The sequence below is a fragment of the Lactuca virosa genome, chromosome 7 (assembly GCF_052849685.1).
Source record: "Lactuca virosa cultivar CGN04683 chromosome 7, Lactuca_virosa_CGN04683_v6, whole genome shotgun sequence".
Classification (NCBI taxonomy): domain Eukaryota; kingdom Viridiplantae; phylum Streptophyta; class Magnoliopsida; order Asterales; family Asteraceae; genus Lactuca; species Lactuca virosa.
In genome coordinates, this window is record NC_136432.1 from 105,932,220 (window position 1) to 105,939,025 (window position 6,806).

Here is a 6,806-nt window from a genome sequence, read left to right on the forward strand (position 1 = left end):
CTATCAAAACTAATAAGATACTTTTACTCTTAAAATAACCAAAATATGATACTATGAATATAAACCAATAAGAAATCTTTCATGAACACAAACGAAACATATAGATAAAATTAGGACTTTAGGACACAGAGCAAATCGAAAAAAAATATAGTCGCCACCGAATTCTTTTAGATGTATCTACACCGAACCTAGTTGCGAAAGAATTCTCTCAGAAGTATTTATAAAAAAAAAGAATAAGATGTAAAATTCCGCAAACCAATACTCACATCTTCATTATATAGTAGGTCGAGTTTAACTTTAACTTAGAGAGCATCGTTGCATCGAGCGAATAAAAAAAGTGTGTTAATTAAATGAATGCAAAGGATGAGCCGATTATTGTTAATAGAATCCTAGGTTGGTGTAAATATAGGAAAAGGACCGCGATGGTCCTTAAAGTAGATACAGAGAAGCTTATGACTATATAAACTGGATTTTTCTTTTCCAAATTATAATGCCTATGGGGTTTGGTGATACTCGACGAGAGTGGATTAAAGCGTGACCTTCTGGTTTATTTCAATTCTTATTAATTGTACCCCAAATAAATAAATTATACATAGTTGTGGTCTCAAGCAAGTAGAACCGATTCCGTTTTCTTTTTTTATCATTATGATTGAAAGGGCTAGTGTTTCACTATTGAATATCAAATGGAATCATGTATTAAAGGAAATTAAAAATGATGACGAATACGCTAACATATCCCATTTTTTTCAATGGATATTCCGTCTTCATTAGATATCGTAGTACCAAGAATAGTTTGGTAATCGCTTGTACTCTTAGAGTGTTTCATTTATCAACAAAACATGAAAAAAAACTAGACTAAAACATAGTTGCATAGGATTAGAGGTGGTAAGATTGTATTTCAAAAAGGATATTGATTCGTTCTCATTGATATCTAAAAATGTTGGAAAAGGTGGTTATACTAAATTTTGGTTGGACACATGGTGCGATAGAAACCCCTTGAAACGGTGGTGACCTCGCCTTTGTTGATTCTCTTGATACAAAAGAAAAAAAATACAATGTTGAATTCTTGCATGACAATTATTGAATATGGAGTTGGTAAAGGTAGATTCATGGAAGGATTGAAATGGAAGTGGTACATAAGTGGCTTACTTTAAAATGTTTATTTATGAAAACAAATTGTGGTATTTGATTATAGTAATTTTGTAACAAGGAACTATGCATAGAGGCCAAGGAGTTGCGATCGATATGTGAGGGATGGTAGTCTTGCAAATTGTGATGATGATTCATCGTCATAGATATCGTAATTATATTCTAAAACCAATTGAATGCACATTTCGTAGTTATTTCTGCGTGGTTCCATCATGAACTTAGTGACAGACGCCGTCTGTTGCAATTTCCATCTTTGAAGCCTATTATTCATTTAGTATGTTGTCTATATTGCATAAATAATAAAGCAAAGATGCATAAATTAAAATTGGAAAGAACAACTCGTACACAAAAAAGTTTGGTGTTAATGAAAAAAATGGAACACCTTGTTTAGTATTTAAAAATATTCTTAAGGTAATAAATGATATTTAGAAGAAATGGATTCTACAAATCTGTGACAAAAATGAATTCGGTGTCGGGTTAGAGATTTCATGGAACAAAATGTTACCGCTTAATTTAAAATCTCAAGAGTATTAGGAATCGACATTGTTCCCTTTATCAACCTATATGGCTTAGTGTTCAAATCCCATCTAGAATAGTGATGTAGCCTTGAAGAATAATCCATTGAGTGTAGTTTTCCGTTCAAAATAAAGAAAAATGTGTAAGACGAAACAAATTCAGAATAATTACAAAAGTAGTGGAATTGAAACAAAATATTACGTTTAAATCCAAAACTTTTTATTCACATAGTAATAGTAACTCTCGTTGATTTCAAAATGCCATAGCTTATTATTGATCCAAAAACAATAAAACAAGAAATAATCCAAGCATTAATTATACGGTCCTTCGTCAGTAATTCAACTACCAATACTCAATTTTGATAACTCCAGCGACAGGGTCGGCAATGGATTCAAATGCTTCTTTAGAAAGGTCTAGGGTTCCGCCACAATCTGGACAGTGATCAACAATTTTAACAGTGACCGTTTTACCATCATAGCATGGGTGAGGGACATCATTTGTGGCACCAGTGCATTTAACTGTGAACATCTTTCCACAAATGGCTCCTCCAGCCCATAAAGGATCACTTGCTGCGACAATCATCACTCCCTCAGGGGTGCTCCCATAACATGCAGATGCTATTTCAAAAGTTATTTACACAATTTACGTATGTCAGGAACTGAAATACTTATTTCCAATATATATATATACCTCTTATAGATCCACTCCATATTACATAAACTTATATTTTTATATATTAAAGTATATATATGTCTATATATGTACATATCATGTAATCATAATGGTTAATCCTAAACCATCAGTAGTGGGGCAGAGAGTAAACACTTACGAGTATATTGTTGGTAAAAGGTAGCAGTGCCTGGAGTTGCACTAGCCATTGAAACAAGGCTTGAAACGAGAACAATAATGAAGAAAATAGACTTCATTTCTTAAAATATTACTATTAGTGTGTTATTATAATGCATTGTAATTTATCCATTTGGGTCTTTTATATAGCTAAATTTATATTATAGAAATGGTAATACTACTTAGTAAATACACTTATGGCTTTCGTTACAATACAGTGCATTTATAATGAATAATTAGGATTATACATTGTAATTGCCTGTTACAATACGTACACTATACTTAATATAGTGGTTGGCATCGTTTCTCTCTCTCTCTCTCTCTCTCTCTCTCTCTCTCTCTCTCTCTCTCTCTCTCTCTCTCTCTCTCTCTCTCTCTCTCTCTCTCTCTCGTAAGACACCAAGTATTAAGATCATCTTTCAATACAAAAAATATCTTAACCATTTTACTGCCGAAAAAGGTAAATATATCAAACAGATAACATATAGTTGTTATTAACTATCTTACTTGTTAATAAAATTTGAAAAAAATAGTTTTGTTTGTGTTTTATAGATATTAAAGAATTAGGATATGTTTTCATGTAAAACGTATGCAAACCTAGAATTTCATTATTCGAAGGTCTTTAACAAAAGTTTAAAATTTCATGAGGGTATATATATCTTGATTATTTACACCTTTAGAATTGCAAGTGCAACATTGACAATGCCCCAAATTTAATATATATCATAGATATAATGCTTAAACGAGTATAAATGTATGTCCAAACATGTAATGTCCATTTTAAAAATAAAACTAGAGATATCGATATCCACTTAATTGAAAGAAAGTTTTGATTAAACTATCAAAACTAATAAGATACTTTTACTGTTAAAATAACCAAAATATGATACTATGAATATAAACTGATAAGAAATCTTTCATGAACACAAACAAAACATATAGATAATATTAGGACTTTAGGACACAAACCAAATCGAAAAAAATATAGTCGCCACCGAATTCTTTAAGATGTATCTACACCGAACCCTAGTTGCGAATGAATTCTCTCATAAGTATTTATAAAAAAATGAATAAGATGTAAAATTCCGCAAACCAATGCTCACATCTTCATTATATAGCAGGTACAGTTTAACTTTAACTTAGAGAGCATCGTTGCATCGAGCGAATAAAAAAAAGTGTGTTAATTAAATGAATGCAAAGGATGAGCCGATTATTGTTAATAGAATCCTAGATTGGTGTAAATATAGGAAAAGGAACGTGATGGTCCTTAAAAGTAGATATAGAGAAGCTTATGTCTATATAAACTGGATTTTTCTTTTCCAAGTTATAATGCCTACGGGGTTTGGTGATACTCGGCGGGAGTGGATTAAAGCGTGACCTTCTGGTTTATTTCAATTCTTATTAATTGTGCCCCAAATAAACAAATTATTCAAAGTTGTGTTTCACTATTGAATATCAAATGGAATCATGTATTAAAGGAAATTAAAAATTATGACGAATACGCTAACATATCCCATCTTTTTTAAATGGATATTCCATCTTCATTAGATATCGTAGTACCAAGAATAGTTTGGTAATCGCTTGTACTCTTAGAGTGTTTCATTTATCAACAAAACTTGAAAAAAACTGGACTAAAACATAGTTGCATAGGATTAGAGGTGGTAAGATTGTATTTCAAAAAGGATATTGATTCCTTCTCATTGATATCTAAAAAAGTTGGAAAAGGTGGTGATACTAAATTTTGATTGGACACATGGTGCGATAGAAACCCCTTGAAACAGTGGTGACCTCGCCTTTGTTAATTTCCTTGATACAAAAGAAAAAAAAACTATGTTGAATTCTAGCATGAATATGGAGTTGGTAAAGGTAGATTCATGGAGGGATTGAAATGGAAGTGGTACATAATGGGTTAGTCACACTTCGAAATTACTACCTTGCCATTCATCATGGGAATAATATTATTGGAATTTGGAGGGTGTTCGTATCTTCACTCTAGCTTACTTTAAAATGTTTATTTATGAAAACAAATTGTGGTATTGGATTATATTAATTTTCTAACAAGGAACTATGCATAGAGGCCAAGGAGTTGCGATCGATATGTAAGGGATGGTAGTCTTGCAAATTGTAATGTTGATTCATCATCATAGATATCTTAATTATATTCTAAAACCAATTGAATGGACATTTAGTAGTTATTTCTGTGTGGTTCCATCATTAAGCCTATTAGTCATATAGTATGTTGCCTATATTGAATAAATAATAAAGAAAAGATGCATAAATTTCAATTGGAAAGAACAATTCGTACAAACAAAAGTTTGGTGTTAATGAAAAAAATGTAACACCTTGTTTAGTATTTAAAAATATTCTTAAGCTGACAAATGATATTTAGATGAAATGAATTCTACAAATCCGTGAAAAAAGTGAAGTTGGTGTTGGGTTAGAGATTCCATGGAAGAAAATGTTACCTCTTAATTTAAAATCTCAAGAATATTAGGAACCGACATTGTTCCCTTTATCAAACTATATGGCTTAGTGTTCATATCCCATCTAAAATAGTGACGTAGTCTTGAAGAATAATCCATTGAGTGTAGTTTTCCATTCAAAATAAAGAAAATGTTTAAGAAGAAACAAATTCAGAATAATTATAAAAGCAGTGGAAATGAAACTAAACATTATGTTTCAATACAAACTGTGTATTCACATAGTAGCAGTAACTCTCGTTGATTTCAAAATGCCATAGCTTATTATTGATCCAAAAACAATAAAACAAGAAATAATCCAAGCGTTAATTATATGGACCTTCGTCAGTAATTCAACTACCAATACTCAATTTTGATAACTCCAGCGACAGGGTCGGCAAGGGATTCAAATGCTTCTTTAGAAAGGTCTAGGGTTCCGCCACAACGTGGACAGTGATCAACAATTTTAACAGTGACCGTTTTACCATCATAGCATGGGTGAGGGACTGCGTTTGTGGCACCGGCGCATTTAACTGTGAACGTCTTTCCGCAAATGGCACCTCCTTCCCATAAAGGATCACTTGCTGCGGCAATCATCACTCCCTCTGGGGTGCTCCCATAACATGCAGATGCTATTCAAAAGTTATTTACAGAATTCAAGTATGTCAGGAACTGAAATACTTATTTCAAATATATATACTTAGTGTCGATCCACTCCACATTACTTAAACGAATATGTTTATTTATTAAAGTATATATATCTATTTGTGTACATATCATGTAATCATAGTGGTTAATCCTAAACCATCAGTAGCCCATCAGTAGCGGGGCAGGGCAGAGAGTAAACACTTACGAGTATATTGCTGGTAAAAGGTGGCAGTGCCTGGAATTGCACTATCCATTGAAACAAGGCTTGAAACGAGAAAAATAATGAAGAAAATAGACTTCATGTCTTAAAATATTACTATTAGTGTGTTATAATAATGCATTGTAATTTATCAATTTGGGTCCTCTATATAGATAAATCTACATACAGAAACGGTAATACTACGTAGTAAATATAGTTATGACTTTCGTTACAATACAGTGCATTTATTATGAATAATTAGGATTATACATTGTAATGGTCTGTTAGAATATGGACACTATACTTAATAGTGGTTGGCTTGGTTTCAAACTATTATCTTCACATTTTAATAAATCAATTATATTTTGCATATTATTTGAATATCAGACCTTTCTTTCAAGACTCTCTCTCTCTCTCTCTCTCTCTCTCTCTCTCTCTCTCTCTCTCTCTCTCTCTCTCTCTCTCTCTCTCTCTCTCTCTCGTAAGACACCAAGTATTAAGATCTTTCAATACAAAAAAATTCTTAACCATTTTACTGCCGAAAAAGGTAAAGATACCAAATAGATAAGATATAGTTGTTATTAACTATCTTACTTGTTAATAACATTTGAAAAAAATAGTTTTGTTTGTGTTTTATAGATATTAAAGAATTAGGATATGTTTTCATGTAAAAGGTATGTAAACCTAGAATTTCATTATTCGAAGGTCTTTAAAAAAAGTTTAAAATTTCATGAGGGTATATATATATATATATATATATATATATATATATATATATTGATTATTTAAACCTTTAGAATTGCAAGTGCAACAATGACATTGCCCCATATTTAATATATATCATAGATATAATGTTTAAACGAGTATAAATTTATGTCCAAACATGTAATGTCTATTTTAAAAATAAAACTAGAGATATAGTCATCCACTTAATTGAAAGAAAGTTTTGATTAAACTCTTGAAACTATTAAGATACTTTAACTCTTAAA

At 31.3% G+C, this 6,806-nt stretch overlaps 1 pseudogene; it reads right to left on the reverse strand.

Moving 5' to 3' along the window:
• Window positions 1–2,007: 2,007 nt before the first annotated feature.
• On the reverse strand, window positions 2,008–2,591 carry LOC145127017 (putative EG45-like domain containing protein 1 pseudogene; annotated as a pseudogene).
• Window positions 2,592–6,806: the final 4,215 nt, after the last annotated feature.